Source organism: Malania oleifera, chromosome 5 (assembly GCF_029873635.1).
Source record: "Malania oleifera isolate guangnan ecotype guangnan chromosome 5, ASM2987363v1, whole genome shotgun sequence".
Taxonomy (NCBI): Eukaryota; Viridiplantae; Streptophyta; class Magnoliopsida; order Santalales; family Ximeniaceae; genus Malania; species Malania oleifera.
Window position 1 is genome coordinate 102,030,769 of NC_080421.1, and position 19,757 is coordinate 102,050,525.

A 19,757-nucleotide genomic window follows, 5' to 3' on the forward strand; every position below is an offset into this window, starting at 1 on the left:
AAGCCAGACTTTAGGGTTCGATACCACACCCTAGCATTCCCCTTTAGGGTGGCTACAAATTCTCGGCACATGATTGCATCAAGCATGCCTTGCAATTGCATCAACACCCTAAAGGTGTCTAACTGGTCCAAAGGATCAGTCAAGCCATTATACCCTTCAATACTTGGCATTTTGAAATTACTTGGCAAAGGGATCTCCATTACCCCTTTGGTAAAAGGATGGTCCGAAAATTTAGTTGATGATTCCCCCATGGAGGGGTAGTTGTGTACTTCGTTCACCAGCTTTTCCAATTGGTCAATTTTTTCCTCCAACTCGCGAGATCGGTGTTCATAGATGCCCACACCTTTTGCATCTTCTACTTTCTTTACTGTATCTAAGGCCATCACAACAACTTCTTCTGGGGCAGCTGCCTTCTCGTCAGACATTGCTTCTATCTGGTATGATCCTTTTATATATATATATATATATACAAGATCATAATGAACATGTCTTCTACCCTTTTATGAAAGGATAGAAAGTCACCCAGTGGCACACTTGGTTTATCTATTGGAGTGGAATGAATTGACTGGCATGATTGGTTTCCCTCATAGGGTTCTAACTTAGAGTTATGCGTTGTGGTCATGATCAAGGGTAGAAAACCTCCCAAGTGTTCCCACAGACGATGCCAACTTTTGTTGCCAAGAATCATATGATGTGGTCATGGTCAAGGATAGAAAACCTCCCAAGGGTTCCCACAGATGGCGCCAACTTTTGCTACCAAGAATCATATGATATTTGTTAAATCATCCTTCGACCATGACCACCTAAAAGGAATCGAATAATAATGGCTTAGAGGACCTAGGGTGTACTCTAGGGGATCACTTCAATGCCTAAGGGGAATAAAAGGTCTAGATTGCAACAGTAAGTGAAGAGTGAGTGAGAATAAGATGCTTACCTCCTTCTGAGATCCCCTTTTTATAGTGGTTAAGGCAGACTCCCCTTCAGTTTGGCATTTATGAGCGTGCTATTATGCTTAGAGAGGTTATAGGTGACTTGCCATTATGCTTAGGGGGGTATGGGTGACTCGCCATTATGCTTACGGGGGTTATAGGTGACTCAAGGCAGTTATGCAGGACATAAATAGTAGCTTTTGTAACTACATGGATAACCTGAAAAGCGGTTATGCGAGACATCAAACGTTGTCGAATGTTGGCCTTATAACTATCCGCCTCAATGGGCATACCTGTCAATTTTGGGTGTACCAATTTTGGGTGTATCAAATGGTTTGAGATATAGGAATATGACTTCCTTTTTTCTTTTTGGTTTATAAGAAAAAATGATTTTTTAAAAACTTAAATTACTTATTCATTTATTTGTTCATTTATTCTCTTAATTTCAATTTTCAAAAACAAAATCATGAAACTAACTATATTTTCATTTTTCAAACTCTTTTACATAAAATCTTTATTTTAATGAAGTTTGTCCTTTTAAATGCGCGAACCTGAGGTTGGCTGGAAAACATTTGATTGCATTTTGCTAAAATCTGCCATGCATACAATTTAGGTAATTGAGTCAAGAACATCCATATATACAATTACATGAAATAAGGATTTAATTATAGAGCTTTAACTAAATTAGAATGGGATTGATAAATACCTACTAGCTTTATTAGTTTTATATGAAAGAGCTCTCTGTAAAACTTCTCTCTCAAAATTTAGAATAATCAAAAATAGAAAAGAAAGCACAAGAAGACGAAACATGAAAAAGGAGAAGAAGAGAGGATCTAGAGCTTGAGCCACTCGCATTAATGATACAACCAATGGCAATGACAATAGCGGCTTCCGGCATGCTTTCTATCAATGAAATAGGCTTTATTGATAAAATTTAGTAATCAATGACAAACGCTTTCTATCACCAAAGCCTACAAGAAAAATAGGCTTTATTGATGAAATTTAGTAAGCAATGACAAATTCTTTCTATCACCAAAAAAAAATAGCAACTAATGAACAAGTTACAAGTCATCATTTATATCTTCAACTAAAATTGAGTTAAAATTCCTTTTGCTTCACATGTGAGGGGTCTAAGTGAGGATGTTAACCCGTCTCAACCCGGGTGTATATAGAGTTAGAGGGAGTGAATGGACACTTTTCGCGTATTTCATTTTTATTTACAAAATAAAATCTCTTGGCAAGATTGCAAGCAATTTAAACCACAATATATAAAATAAATCAAGCACAAGACATAAATTAAAGAGTATAGGGAGAGAAAACTTAACACCAAAGTTTTAACGTGGTTCGGCACCAAGCCTACGTCCACGCCTTAGCACCAAGCCAAGGATTCCACAATCCACTATGAGTACTCCTTCACCAGTGAAGCAAGCCTTATAACTCAAGTACCAGACCCTACACTCAGGAACAAATCCCTACACGCTCACAAAGAACCTTTAGTTCACAGAGAACCTTCCCCAACAAAGGTTCACAAAGAACCTATTACAAGAAGATGAAATACAAATGATGCTCCTTTAATTTGAGTTGATATAAAACAATCGTCACGCTACTCTTCAAGGAATGATTCAAACAAGATTAGAGAACAAGAGAGTTTTAGCACTTGTGAATGAATAACAAGGATGCAAAGCTCCTAAATTTTGTATAAAATGATATTTTTCACTATAAACTTGTATAAATCACCAAAGCCACGTCTAAACAAGCCTAATAGCTTGTATTTATAGCTAAAATACCCAACTAGCCATTATTCGACCGTTGGGAGCAATTCTCAAACAAAACTAACCGTTTTTTCTCATTAGCGTCATTCTTCCCATTGGGCTTGTCCACTAGTACCCTGACTCGTCGACTAGTGTCAACTAGTTACTTGTCGATGAATCCATGTTCTCGTCAATAAGTGCCCTGAATTAGAAAAAGTCATCAACATGAAAGTTGTGGGATTTTTCCTTAGCTTTCCAGGGAAACCAAGATCGTCCTTTTTGGACTTTTGTAGCAAAATTTATGCTCCAAATATCGAAGGGTGTTTGGGATTCAAGGCTGCACTGCGTCAGTCGATGATTGCTCTATTTTTCCTTATCAAAAAGCCTTTTAATGACTTAAAACATTTCTTAGACAAAATATAAGAAAGATATTAAGTCAAATGAAGTTCAAAACTTGTCCAAGTGAGCTTTTGCTCAAATATAAGATATCTTGATTTATGAAAACACAATTGAAAGATCATTTGATATCTCATATACTTAGAGTGTTCTTTTACAAAAATATACTTAAATTTCTTAAAGCTTTAGGACATTAACCATGCTTTGACAAAACCGGGACCAAGTATAAAAATGTTCTTAAAACTAGGATGTTAAAAACTTGTCCCTTTGAAAACATATTTTGAGTTTAGGATTGTTTTTGACAAACTCTTTGAATTTAATTTTGAAAATCATTAATGTGAGTTTGTGACTTCTAGTGCAATCCTATAAAATCAAGTGTCCTAGTATGCATGCATTGACTCAACTCTTGCTCAGAAATTATATAGAAACAAAACGCAAGCATTACAACAAGATCCTACCACACACAACCCTTATTACAAATAATTTAATGATGAAGCTTCCAACGGTTGTGCTTGGGTTCATCTGAGTACGTGACGTTTTGATCTTTCCTATTTTGATCGTCAACTCGGTCCAATCTTTACCTTCGATCTAGTACTTCATGAATGTGTCACTTTTATTTGTACTAAGCATAATCTGTAAAGATGGAAGACGCTAGGAACAACATATAGGTTAATATCATCAAAACACAATAAGCCATGATAGTGTAGCCAATAAGGCTAACATTGTCACACCCCGAACTGGCCAGGTGGGCCCGAGGTGTGATGAGATCATTCACCGTCTATTATACCATTCACGTAGCGAAATAATTAAACATACTCCAAATAAATAACTAGAGTACTATATAAAACTAAAAAAAAAAAAGTATCCATTCACATGTATTACATAACCAAAACTTCTAAAAACATAACTTTACAAATAGTAGTTCCAACTACCACCCAAAAATTTACCCAAAATTCTCAACCCTTCCCCGGAGCTTTCTAAGCTCAATCACCTGAAGGACCTAAAAAGAAAATAATTCACCGAGGTGAAACAAATCTCAGTAAGGAAGAAGTAAACTATAACAGTGTGTGGTAGAAGAGTTTTAATATATGTATAATAAACTCATCAATTAATAAACAACTGGCAAGGCGCATACAAACTGTAGTCACACAAACAAAACCAATATTTATAGTGAAAGTTCTTAAGGATTTGGGAGTTTACACGCCTATATATGTAACACCCCTTTGCTCTGATACCACTTGCAACCTTGCCTAAATTAATTCAGGTTGACTAACACTGATACTTATCAGGGCACTCACCTAAGGTAAGCCCTCGAGCGGAGAGTTTTACTTTGCCATAAATATCTATGCATTTAAGTTCACATATCAGTATACACACATTCACATCAATCATCTCACATAGTCTACAAACATACACACCACAGTTCATCCACACAGGATACAATACAATCCATTGATCTCAGTACGTGGCCCACCTATGGTAACTGCATACCTTGCAGTACATGGACCACATAGAGCTACTGCGTACAACCCAGTACGTGGGTCACATAGGACAGTTGCATACTTCACTATACGTGGCCCATGTAAGGTAGCTACGTATTTCACTATACGTTTATGTACGTGGCCCACACAGGACTACTACGTACCATCTCAGTACTTGGCCCACATAGGACTACTACATACTACCTAGTATGTGGCCCACATAGGGCAGCTGCATACTTCACTATACGTGGCCCATGTAGGGCAGTTACGTATTTCACTGTACACTTATGTTCACAACAGACAATACTCACTTAAACAGGCAGTATTCACAACCAAATAGTATTCACAATCAGGCAGTACTCCCAACAAGACAGCATTGATAAGTAGACAGTATTCACAACCGAACAGTATCTACGACCAGTTAATTATGAAAAGCTATTCTCATGCCACACGGTATTTCCCAAATATGATTATAATAAAAAATCATTATTTCCAATTGCCTAAACCATTCAGAAAATCATACTATAATTATACGGTGCCTATACTCGAAAATAACCAATTCAAATTTAATAAAAAGCCTGGTATAATTATATTCCTCTTACCTGTTCCTTGAAATTCTGCCTAACTCGAATAGAAAATGGAACCCTGTATTCCACAAATCCTAAATTAATCAGTTCAACCCCATAATATTTATTATTTAACATTTTCTAGGCCCATACACTCCTAATAATTAATTTAATACTAAAAATATCCTACTTACCCTATTTTTGGAGTGGTGCCCGAGAACTCTGAATCACGATTCTGATCCGATTAACTTGGAGAGAATTGCCCCAGGAAATCTCGTGGTATTTTTCGATTGTCGAATTGGGCTAAATCCGGGCCAGAATCGAAGAGAGAAGGCGGGAGGACCGAAGCCTTAGAGAGAGAGTGAGAGAGGAGAGAGATTTCACAGAAGAAAATGACCCACGGCCTATTTATAGGCTAATCTTCATCGGGGAGTTTAAAAGGTTCATCGACGAACCAAAGAAGGACATTCGTCGACGAGAACATCAGGTTCGTCGACGAATCCATTAAAAATATGAATTTTCCCTAATCTCGGTAATTCCTTATTGACGTGACACATGTACTCATTGACGTGACACATGTACTCGTTGATGAGACCAAGAAAGTCGTTCGTTGACGAAGAAAGGGTTCGTTGATAAGTCCTTGCTGATGTCCCTCTTTAAAATTTCTTTTCCCTTTTTTTCTTTCTCTTTATTTATTTCCCATTTTTCTTTTATTTATTTTTCTCTTATTTTCTAGGTTCGAGTTTGTTGAATCAGGTGTAATCCCAAGAGGGGGGGTGAATTGGGTATTTAAAAATTCTTTGACACTTATTTACCACTTAAACCCTTCTTATATATTTACCAATGAATTCTTGTTACTCAATTACTTATATGCAATGCTATCCAACCTATACATGCAATATAAAAAATTTAAATGCAGTGCTGAAAGTAAAGAGTAAAGGGAAGAGAGAAGACAAACACGATTTTTACGAGGTTCAGCCGCTTTGCCTACGTTCTCGCCTTGAGCAACCACTTAAGGATTTCACTAAATCCCTGCATCTTAAATTGGGATGGAGCTTCCCTTACAATGTGCTGCTTACAAGAGACACAACTCCCTCCTACTCCACTGCTTACAAGAGATACAACTCTCTCCTCAAACACCGGTTCACACACCGAACCGTGTATACAATAGAATCTGAAAAACAACTCTCAAAAATGCTTCTAACAAAAGCTTGTGAGTACAAATCAAATTCCTAACACATCAACATATGATATAACTTGAAGCTCAAAATGTATGGAAACGATACAATCGTTTATGTATGATATGCTTCAACACACAAATCCCTCTTTAACCAAAACTTCCTAAGTAATGATATATTTAAAACTCTTTGGAGAATTATTGGGTTCTTAGTTCACTTTACACAAATGCACAAATATATTTGATGTGAACTTATTAATAAAAAAAAAACTTTGTCTTGAATATTAAATCAATCAAAATCACAAAGTTTTCTTTCAAATATTCAATCACGTTAAAACTCTTTGGAGAATTATTGGGTTCTTAGTTCACTTTACACAAATGCACAAATATATTTGATGTGAACTTATTAATAAAAAAAACTTTGTCTTGAATATTAAATCAATCAAAATCACAAAGTTTTCTTTCAAATATTCAATCACAACACAACCTTTGCAATATGCAAATATATATATATATATATATATATATATATATATATATATGTATTCCAAGAGTCAAAAATCAATGTGATCTATTTCAGAAAATATCCTTCAACAAAATATGTATTTAAGAACTCCAAGGATATCTAATCAAGTGGATTTGTACTATTAAAAGTATCAAGTCTTTAAATGGAAAAACTCACTTGAACCTAAAATACTTAAACAATAGCTAAAGCTCTTTTCAAGTGGTAATCTTATCAAAGTGATTTAGTATATATATGCACACCCAAGATCTTCCTCTTAATACTTAATCAAAAATAGATTTTGCAATAATAAGCTCTATGAACAATATATATATATATATATATATATATATATATATATATATATTTATATACTCTTGAATCAAAAACCAATCAACCAATAGCTAAACAACTTTCTCAAGTAATGATCTTTTCAAAAGCAATTTTTATATGTATGTGCACACTCAAGATCAAACTTTTCTAATGATATTCAATAACAAGTAATGAGATGAGAAGTTCTTGAAAAATAATAACTTGAATGATCAAACCTCAATGCTAGAATGAAATAAAGTTAAATGAATGGATGCCCTTTGATTTCCGGAGTAGATTTGCCCATAGAAGATAAATGTAGAATGAAATGCAGGCAATCAGCTCAAGTTTCTCTATGTTCTTGCAATAAGATGTGTTCTTCTCTTTCTTGTGTGTCTTAGCTACATTCTAGGGTTTAGATATTCAGTATATATAGTGTCAACCGTTGGATCAAAGAAATAGCTTGCGAGTTCGTTTAATAAAAATCAAAATTTTAAGTTTTGCACAGGTTCATGCGCCTGAGGGTGAAGCCCAGGCGACCGAAGTTCCTTAACCCTTTGAAAAAATTAGCTTAGAATGCAGGGTCAGGCGCCTAAAGAGAGGGTCAGGCTCCTAAAGCCAGGTCAGGAGCTTGAGGTACCAAGGTTAGGCGACTGAAGTGCCTCGACCAACTTGCTATGTTTCCCATTAATTCTTCAGGCTACCGAACTTAATCTTCAGGCTCCTGAAGAAATTCTTCAGGCTACTGAGGTTGAGTTCAAGCTACCGAAGTCCCCTTTTTCTCAAATTTTCTTTTCTAACTTAAAAATCTTCTTTGCTCTCTTTCTTGGGTATTTTATAAAACATATTTTTCATGATTTTAAAAGTATTTCTAAGTTCATGAAAGTCCCCTAATGATATACATGAAATGCATGAATCCAAAAATCATTCTAGGTTATGTTGAGCCTCAAATTAAATCATATGAAAATGTAAGTACATGAGTTCTAAATACCCATTCCCAAGATATTCTTGAACTTAACCGCTTGCATCTTGATTCTCGTACTCTTTGAGTTCCATGGATCTTGTCAAGATATGTTAGCTTTACTTTGTGACTTCCATGACTCGTTATCCTTCTGTGCATGCTTAATATATTTTCTGTTCAACACCTCAATGCACATATCAAATACCAAGTGATTTTTCATTATCAAAATCGGATTGGACTCATAGAGTCAACAGAGTTATTACATTCTCCCCCCTTAAAAAAATTTGTCCTCGAAATTCGTTAATCAATATATATTCTATCACGCATTTCACACATTTCAATCTATTCTAGCATGTGAACCATTGCATCACCCATAATTAAATAAAAACTTATTATTTATCTCAAACATAAACACATTACCTTTAGGAAGAATTTTTTCCTTTTTCCTTCTAAGGAGTAGAGAGCTTCTCTGCGCTCTCTCTCATGCCTTCTCTCTCCTCCATCCCTCCTTCCCTCCCTCCTTGATTTCTTCAGCCAAACGGGCGTCAATAGAAAATTAGAAAATACCACTAGGCTCCATTCTCTACCACCGACATTTCTACCAGAGTGAATTTGTTGTAGGAGCGATGTAGGCATATCTCCTGGGGTAAGGTAAATTCTCACTCCTATCTCAATTTTTATTAAATCTTAAGCCAAAAATTTGATTGGACACCACCAAGAGAATTTAGGGATGATTCTCTACAAGTCTAGCAGAGCGAATTTCTAGTGAGGTTGTCATAGGCATAGCCCCAAAACTAGGAAAATGGGGTTATTTAGAGATTAATTGTTATTTAATTAATGTAGATTTGGAAATGTTAGAATATTGGGCATCTTGAAGTTGAACTAAGGTTATTGAATTTAGGGTTCAAGTGAGTGCCGCGGGTATGATTTTGGGATCCCTACAGGCGTAATTTAGGAAACTAGGTAAGTGGAATAAATTATAATAGTATTTTTTTAGAATTATTGACTGAGAAATTATGTGAAAATGAAATATGATATTTTGCCTAAAATTATTATGATGTGATTATCAGATAAAAAATGCGTGGCATATGAGTTATACTGAGAACATGTTTGAATTTGGCTGTGTGATTTGCATGAAGGAAATGAGAATTTGATATAAATACATATACTGAAAGGTTTTGCGTAGAGATGATTTAAAAGATTACCAGTGCTATGTATACACTAAGCTGAAATGAAATGAGAATTGTTTTATTAACAAACAATGAAAACAATATATGTGTATGTATATTAAATAGTTTTCTGAGAAATGACGAAAAGAGAAACATGGATATGTATATTGGAAAAATAATGAAATGCTTTATTGGGAAATGCTGAAATGTGTGAAATGATATATATGTATTAGTATGAGATGAAATGTGAATATTAAAAATGGGAATATTGTAATGTAAATTCTGCAATATGAATATTGAAATGTGGAAATTGAAATGTGAACATTGCAAAGTGCGAAAACTGCAATGAGATCATTAAATACTGGGAAATGTGAACATTGCAAAGTGTGAAAGCTGTAGTGGGATTATTGAAATATGATTGATGAAGTGTCAATACCGCATAATGATTGCAGGTATATGGTAATGATAACCCTGATGGATGGTTATGGAAACCCTAATTATGGGTTGTGATATTGAGCACGGTACTGTTGCTAGTGAGGTGTTAGTGCAACCACACGGTCTCGTGGAGAGTGTGGTGTGGGTAGTCGACTGAGTCATTTAGTAGAGTTGTTGTGCCCCCTGAGTCCGAATCAGGGCTATAGGTTGGCCAGTCGTACTACAGACGCATAGATGGATTTCCATTTTGATCTAATTGGGTAGGCCAATTGCGGTTAGATCCAGCTTTCGAGCCACACAACCCTGACCATGGGGGGAAACATAGCATGGTAAAGAGATCCTCAGGATAGCCATGAGTTACAGACGTGATGTTGGTACTGAATACCAAGGATACTCATGTGCTAGATAGTGAAATGGAAATGGAAATAGAAAAAGGATAGAAAGATGAAAAGTGAAATGAAAAAGTGTGAGTTTAATAATCTAAGTGATCAAGTGAAGTAAAACTCTCCGCCTGAGGGCTTACTGAGTGAGGTGAGTGCCCTGATAGGTATCAGATGTAACCATACCTTGTTGTATAACATATTAGGGCAGAAGGAAGCTACTTGTATGGACGGGTAGTCTTCCCTATTCTTGGGAACTTCATTGGTAAACTTGGGTTGCGTGTGAATGATTTTGAAAATGGAAATTAAAAGCTTATGAAAGTTTGTGCTTTATATCTATATGATTATGAGCATATATGTCAGTGTATTTTCTCAGATGAATTGATGATTTGAAAAGTAAAATATATTAAAATTGAACTCATATTGTCACACAATGTAAATAATTTATTCCATCTTACTGAGATGCGTCTCACCCAAATTATCTAAACTTTTCAAGGAACAGAGACAGACCAGGTGGTAGAGCTCCGTGTTAGTATGAAACTAAGACCTTGATATATAGGGTGAGTTTTTAGACTAGGGAGGTGTGATTCCCCTAGGGTTGTATTGTTTTTGGGTATGAGATAGAAATGTATGTGTATGGATATTGATACTCTGGGTTTTGTATTCTGGATGGTATGTACATTATGTATTCCGCTGTTAGGTTAACATAAATAAAATGTTTGTTGCTCGATACCCAATGCGGGTTGGGTTATGTGGGTGGTATCAGAGTTATTGACATGGCTGATGTGATGTTTGATGTGTGTGATTTAATTATTATTGTAAAAAAATGGTATGAAAATCGAGGCGTCACAACCACCGCTCAACCTCTCCTGTCAGTTTGAAAGTGGCGAAGAGAACCTTCTATTTTTCAGTGCAATCTAGCACTGTCAGTATCTTCTCCATCTCCTGCACCAAATTCTCAGTTATGAGTGGGTCAGCACCTCCCGCAAAAGAAGAGGGTTTTAGGCAGGTGATTTGATTAATCGAATAACCCTGGTTCATAGGTGGGTAGCTCGATCCCTTGGGATCCCGCCTCATCTCTTCCCTGACCTATCGAGCTATTCCTCCCAGCAGTTTAGAGGTTTCAATCTCATCTCCACTGGCTGCCCCTATCTCGTTCTCCAATCTAGCATCCACATCTTTACCTCTGGACTCCATTTTGAAAATATGATAGGGGCAAATTTAGAATTTCACATCTTACCATAACCGGTACAGTTATAAAACAAGAAACCAGATTAACATTCAAATCCTCAATTAACATCAAACACCCAATTAACCTCAATCATCTTAACCTTCAAGTTCTAATTCTAAGTTTCAGTCTCTTTGCTTGGAAACATCACCATCGATGGATTTACCGTAGTTTTCTGAAACCGTCGACTGATTTAGAAAATCACAAAAGTTCATCAAGAGATTTCTGCCTCCAGGCTATGAAACAAAACTCAAATTCCTATAAATACCTTAATCTACCCATTTTTTTTACCCTCATCCTAACTCGAACTTATACTCTGGTATTAATCCACCCTATAGTATGCAGAATTTATAACCTAAAGCTTAGATACCACTTTGTCACGCCCCGAACCCGCCAGGGGGCTCAGGGTGTGATGAGACCATTCACCATCTTTGATACCATTCACGTAGAGAAATAATTAAACATACTCCAAATAAATTACTAGAGTATTATATAAAACCCAAAAAAGAAGTATCCATTCACATATATTACATAACTAGAAATTCTTAAAACATAACTTTACAAATAGCTATTCCAACTACCACCCAAAAATTTACCCAAAATTCTTAACCCTACCCTGGAGCTTTCTAAGCTCGATCACTTGAAGGACCTGAAAATATAATAATTTTTCGGGGTGAGACACCTCTCAGTAAGGAAGAAGTGAACTATAACAGTGTGTGGCAGAAGAGTTTTAATATATATAAATAAACTCATCAATTAATCAACAACTAACAAAGCGCATACAAACTGTAGTCACACAAACAAAACCAATATTTATAGCGAAAGTTCCTAAGGGTTGGGGAGTTTACATGCCTATACATGTAATGCCCCTTTGCTCTGATACTGCTTGCAACCTTGCCCAAAATAATTCACGTGTGGCTACAACTGATACTTATCAGGGCACTCACCTAAGGTAAGCCCTCGGGCGGAGAGTTATACTTTGCCATAAATATCTATGCATTTAAGTTCACAAACCAGAATACACACATTCAAATCAATGATCTCACATAGTCTACAAACATGCACACCACAGTTCATCCACAGATTATACAATACAATCCATTGATCTCAGTACGTGGCCCACCTAGGGCAACTACATACCTTGCAGTACGTGGTCCATATAGGGCTACTGCGTATAGCCCAGTACGTAGGCCACATAAGATAGTTGTGTACTTCACTATACGTGGCCCACGTAAGACAACTACGTATTTTACTGTACGTTTATGTACGTCGCCCACATAAGACTACTGCGTACCATCTTAGTATGTGGCCCACATAGGACTACTACATACTAGGTAGTACATGGCCCACATAGGACAGCTGTGTACTTCATTATACATGGCCCACGTAAGGCAGCTACGTATTTCACTGTACACTTATGTTCACAATGGACAGTATTCACCCAAAGAGGCAGTATTCACAACCAAACAGTATTCACAATCAAGCAGTACTCACAACCAGACAGCATTGACGAGCAGACAGTATTCACAACTGAATAGTATCTACAACCAAATAATTATAAAAGGTTATTCTTATGCCACATGATTTTTCCCAAATATGTTTTTTAATCAAAGATCATTATTTCCAATTGCCTAAACCGTTCATAAAATCATACTATAATTATACAGTTCCTATACTCGAAAATTACCGATTCAAATTTAATAAAAAGTCTGGTATAATTTATTCCCCTTACTTGTTCCTCGAAATTCTGCCTAATAAGAACAGAAAATGGAACCTTGTATTCCACCAATACTAACTTAATTAGTTCAACCTCAGAATATTTATCATTTAATATTTTCTAGGCCCACACACTCCCAATAATTAATTTAATATTAAAAATATCTTACTTACCCTAATTTTGGAGTGGTGCCCAAGAACTCTGAATCACGATTATGCTCTGATTAACTTGGAGAGAATCGCCCCAAGAAACCCGTGGTGGTTTCCGATCGTCAAATTGGGCTAAATCTGGGCCAGAATCGAAGAGAGAAGGTGGGAGGACCGAAGCCTTAGAGAGAGAGTTAGAGAGGAGAGATATTTCGCGGAAGAAAATGATCCACGACCTATTTATAAGCTGATCTTCGTTGACAAGTCTAAAAGGTTCGTCGATGACCCAAAGAAGAACATTTGTCAACGAGAACATCAGGTTCGTTGGCGAATCGATTAAAAATATGAATTTTCTTTACTCTTGGTAATTCCTTGTCGACGTGACATGTGTACTTGTCGACGAGACCAAGAAGGTCGTTCGTCGATGAAGAAGGGGTTCGTCGATGAGTCCCTGCTATTGTCCCTCTTTAAAATTTCTTTTCCCTTCTTTTCTTTCTCTTTATTTATTTCTCCTTTTTCTTTTATTTTTTTTATTTTCTAGGTTCGGGTTATTACAAACATTCTTCCCCTTTTTGATGATGTCTAACCTATTAACAATCTATTTAATCTTTGCATTTGTATTTATACTTAACAGAGCTTATCATGCAAAGATAAGTTTACCTAGAGCCACTAATGGGTTGTTATCATCAAAATAAGACAATTAAGCTCACATAGCCTTAAAGCTAACATCCTCCCCCTTTTTGATGATGGCAAACCATTGGTGTTCTCTATAAGGTATAATTTAAAGCTCCGCCTCAAATTATGTATATTCTAAAATGGGACTAAAATATGCTCCCCTCACTATATACATATCTACAATTTGCTCCCCCTTACTTTATGCATATAAGGTGTAAAATTATTTAACTATATTTTTCATATCTATTAGAGCTTTAAACATGCACATCATAAAATAAAAAGTTCATGTAAGATAAAACAAGTAAGCAATTAGAACTTTCATATTATCTTTGAAGGACCACCTGCATTCTACCCCACATGCAATTTCCATGCATTTCACTTCTTCCCCACACACAACACCACACAACATTCCATTAACAAAGAGGAAACCAAATTATCTTCTCCCCTTTTGATTATCACAAAAAAGAGAGGTTATAATCAATTTTCAAAAAAAAAAAAAAAATTCTCCCCCTTAATATATGCTTCCATGGTGGTGAGGTGAGTGTGTGCTGAACACATAAACCAAAATATTTGCTAAAACATAGCGTTGGAAAAGCCAAGAATGGCTTTCTTGCAAACACATGAATGATGATTTCTAAGATTTTACCATATAATGATGGATCAATCATTCAATGCAAATTTTTCAAACTTTGTTATGATTAGCTTTCGCTAAAGCTCAATTTAATGAATAGGATATATTATGCTATGCTTAGACATTTTTAAACTAAGCATATATCATCAAAGCAAATCATAGCATGCTTTTGAATCAATAAACTCAAACCTTAGCAATTCATATGAGAAAAATAAGGTTTTTCTATTTAACATGCTATTTCATTCCATTAAGCAATAGCCAACATTTTTTAAAATAGAAACCAATTGATAATGACATATACACAATTTAAAGCAAAAAATTGGTTTTATCATTTGAACATATCAATATTGGCATGATTCTCAAAAGTTTCCAGCAAAATAATTTAAACAAATTAAAATGCAAAATCTAGAATTTTCACAATTTGAGCTTTAACCACAAAACAAATAAGTGTTTCTATTTTAGCATAATATAAATTCATTTGTTCAACACTTATTTCATTTCTCCTAAGTGTGGTTTAAATCTACCTAAACCTAATTCCTAATCTTAGGTTCTAAGGATGCAATTCAAGGAATTCATTTGATTCCTTTTGGTACCCATTCCTCCTTGGGTGCCTAGGGGTTTTTCTTTACTACCCATTCAAACTTCCTTGCTTTGCCTCTATCTCTTCTATGAGGGCAAGAGTATCGAATATGGCCCTTCCTTTCACAATATAAACAAACTTTATTTGTGTGTAAGGGTTTTGCATTGTTTGTACTCTTTTTACTTGTGGATGCATAACCATGAGAATTACAAGAGGGTTTTAAATTCTTTTTGGAAACATTATTTCTCTTAACTCCTAAGAATTTCTTGGAGTTTCCTTTTCCTCTTGTGGCTTTACCATGAACTTCACTTTTCCAGAGAGTTTTGTCTTTTAAAACATTTGCAATTTGATTTTTCAAATTTCCTATTTGTTCTTGTTAAAAATCATGGTTTTTTTGAGTTTTTTCATTAGGCTCCTCATTTTCCCTTTTAAGGGAAATATCTTCATATTTCAAGGAGGAACAAAGACAAGGTTTTTTCCCTTTGCATTTTGACAAATTTTCCTCCTAGTTTTTTTTTATTTTTACTTGCTATTTTTGATAATTTAAAATAAGCTCCTCATTTTTCTTTTTAAAAGAATCATTTTCTTCGTTTAATGAGGATTCCCTTAGTTTAACCATAGCAAGCTCTTTCTCAACATTTTTGTTCTTCTTCTTCATCAAAGTAATTCTTTATATATTTTAGCACAATTTTCAACAACTTCATCATATGAAGGAAGATATTCATCATCGTCCGAACAAGACTCTTCTTGTTCGTTGGCTACGAAGTAATAATGTGCTTCTCCTAAAGTATCATCGTGAATAGTGCTAGGTGACTCTACTATTTCATTCTTAGGCTCATCATAAGTGATTTGAAGCAAGTCCCACATTTCTTTTGCGGATTCACATCCACAAACAAGATTGTATTCAACATCATTCAAGGCAAAATAAAGAAAATGTTTTGCTTTAAAATTGAGCTCTACCAACCTTATTTCGCTTATTGATAGTTCCTTTATTTCTTTCGGTTCCCCTTCTTTATTTTTGAAGATGTAGTTTCCTTTTGGAGACGATCTTCCATAATTCCAAGTAGTAGGATTGAATGAAGATGGCCATTTTATTTTTCCATACCGGATAGTTGGAGCCATTGAACATAGGTGGTTGATCAAAAGATCGTCCATGTGAAGAGTTTGTTGACCTTATAGGTCATATCCCATTTTGATAATGACAAATATCTTTGCATCTTACTTGTGCCCTGAGTTCGTGTGCATGACCATTCTTAGTACAAAATGACAAAGATTCAGACAAGGCCATAAAGAACTCTATGCTCACATCATATAGTGACGTTTGAAGAAGTAAAGGAAATGAAGACCAAATATTTTTCATTTGTATTTTGTTATTTAATTCATTTGGGTCTGTAATATGGTCTGTAATAATTAATGCATCGTATGCATGATAGGCTTAATAAGCTTAATGACCATAGATTGACTTTAGGTCCTCATAAACACTTCATGAAAAATCTCCTATAACTTAAAAGTTATACCATCAGTAATAGGGGTGAATTCTAACAAAAATCAAGACCTAAAATAATCTTTGAAAGGGCCTCGATTGACCGAACCTGTAACGCCCTAACCTGGGTCTACCAGGGAGCACTGCGTCTCTCCTCCTCCACCTGGATCAGACAACATGGGGCGAGCCTTATCGGACTAATGACTGGCCCCACAAACCAACACGTGTCCTTTTCAGTGTGTTTTTGTCCTCACTTACACACTTCTTGAGAAAACTTTCCAAAAGGTCACCCCTCCTAAGATTACTTCAAGTCAAGCACGCTTAACTGTGGAGTTCTTATGGGAAGACTTCCGAAAAGAAAGGTGCACCTTGTTAATATGGGTAGTAACATCAAATCCTTTTTAAGCCTTTTTTCCATGAGGTATCACATTCTCCCCCACTTGCAGAACACAACGTCCTTATTGCGAACCCACATTTCCAAACCCAGGCGATGTGAATCTCATCACACTTCCGATAGGGTAATTGCTCTAATACCATTTGCAACGCCCCAACCTGGGTCTGCCAAGGAATACTGTGTCTCTCCTCCTCCACTTGGACCAGATGATAGGGGGTGGGCCTTATCGAACTAATGACTGGCCCCATAAACCAACATATGTCATTTTCAGTGTGTTTTTGCCCTCACTCTCACACTTTCTAAGAAAACTTCTCAAAAGGTCATCCATCCTAAGATTAGTCCAAGCCAAGCACGCTTAACCGTGGAGTTCTTATGGGAAGACTCTCGAAAAGAAAGGTGCACCTTGTTGATATGAGTAGTAACATCAAATCATTTTTAAACTTTTCTTCCACGGGGTATCATAGAACCTACCTAGTTATACTCAGCTGGGTTGATCGAACCTTTGGTGGCTGAAACGACTTAGCCACAGTCGAAATGCCATGATCAACCGAACTGTTTAGATGTCAACATTTTGACTTCGCATGGTCGACCATTCTAAAATGAACGTATCTTCCTAGGTTGACCAAACAGAAGCGTGTCCAACCCCCAACTGTTTGCCCGACCAAATTTGTAATTCATTTTGGCCACGGTCGACCAAACCACATGATCGATCAACTAAACCTTAGCTTTGGTCGACTGAACCCACGAAGGGGTTCAAAATCGCCTTGAGACGATCGACTGAAACCTTAGTTCAAAATTACCATGATCTACCGAACTTAGTAATATGGTCAATCGAACCTTGAATATGGTCGATCGAACCTCTCGGGTTGGCGAGATTTTTACCGAGGGTAAATTGGATTATTTTTTATTAAACCTAATTTAATATTTTTAAAAATGCCTATTGAATCCCAAACGGTTATAATTTTTGGAGTGTCTATATATTCTCCTTCATTTGTTCAAATTAGCATAAGATTAGTAAACATAATTAGCAAAAATCTTCTGAATTTCCAAATACTCATTTTTCTTCATACAAGCTAAAAATCTCATTCTTATTCATTTCTCTTGCAAAATTCCTTTGGTAAGAGTATCATGAAATCATCCATACTGTTACTATAAGCTTACACTCTCATATTCTTTGATTGAGATTGATTTTTATTGAGAGTAAGCTTGAGTTTTCCCTTGTGATTTAATTCATAAGTCTTCTTTGGGAAAACTCTCTAGGGCTTGTGAGTCTTGCATTCTTATTGCAAGATTCAAGGGCTTGTATTGTGATATTGTGAAAAAACATTTTTAACAAGCTAAATCCGAATATCTCTCATACTTATTTGAAAAATTATTTTTGAGATATTTGCGCTTGCTCTTGAGATCTTTGAGTTTGCAACTTGTGATTGATACATACATACATATTTTGACTTAAAGATTCATTCACAACACACTCTCACATATTACTGGATATATTGACATTATCTTGAGAGTAGTTATATTAAACTTCATTGAGCTTATAAATCCTATCATATTGAAGTGCATTGATTATATTGGTACATACTTACTTATTAGATTGAAATTGTACACAAAATTTGCATTGCTTATCTGTTGTATTTCAGGTGTGACCTAAGGGGGTGTTGATCTAACCCGTAAGGATTGTTTGTAAAGGTTGGGGTCAGCCCTGTTAATCTAACATGGGGTTTCCCTTGCACAGTAAGGAAAGGGTGTTGTATTTGGTGTCGCTTTACTCGCAAGTGAGCTTTAGTGGAATCTTTAAGCTTGCGAGCTAGAGGTAGGGACATAGGCACATTTGCTGAACCTCAATAACACATCTGGTGTCATCTTTACTTTACCTACTTTGCTATATTGTGCTTGCTTGTTTAAATTTATCTAGAGTAATTTAAATTGCAGATGCATCTATCTGTTTATTCTATACTTGCACTAGATTGGCTTTAGGTTTGTGATGTACTGTTGCTGGATAGTTGACCTAGGTAGAAAAATTTTAAACATCCAATTCACCCCCCTCTTGGGTTTACACTAAAGTCAACAGGGGTGCTCATCGAATACTATATGATCTTTTACGCTCTATATTTTACTCCGACAAATTCAAGCGTTTGACTCTGATACCACTTGTTAACCCATCCCAGTCCGGGCGTATATAGAGTCAGAGGGGGGGGTGAATGGACACTTTTTGCGTATTTTGATTATCTCTACAAAATAAAATCTCTTGGCAAAATTGCAAGCAATTTAAACCACAATAGATAAAATAAATCAAGCACAAGACATAAATTAAAAAGCATAGGGAGAGAAAGCTTAACACCAGATTTTTAACGTGGTTCAGCACCAAGCCTATGTCCACGCCTTAACACCAAGTCAATGATTTCACAATCCACTATGAGTACTCCTTCACCGGCGGAGCAAGCCTTACAACTCGGTACCAAACCCTACACTCGGGATCAAATCTCTACACGCTCACAAAGAACCCTCCCCCAACAATGGTTCATAAATAACCTATTACAAGAAGATGAAATACAAATGATACTCCTTTAATTTGAGCTGATACAAAACAATCCTCACACTACTCTCTTCAAGGAATGATTCAAACAAGATTAGAGAACAAGAGAGTTTGAACACTTGTGAATGAATAACAAGGATGCAAAGTGTCTAGGTTTTGTATAAAATGATATTTTTCACTATAAGCTTGTATAAATCACCCAAACCATGTCTAAACAAGTCTAATAGCTTGTATTTATAGCCAAAATACCCAACTAGCTGTTATTGGATTGTTGGGAGCAATTCCCAAACAAAATTAGCCATTTTTTC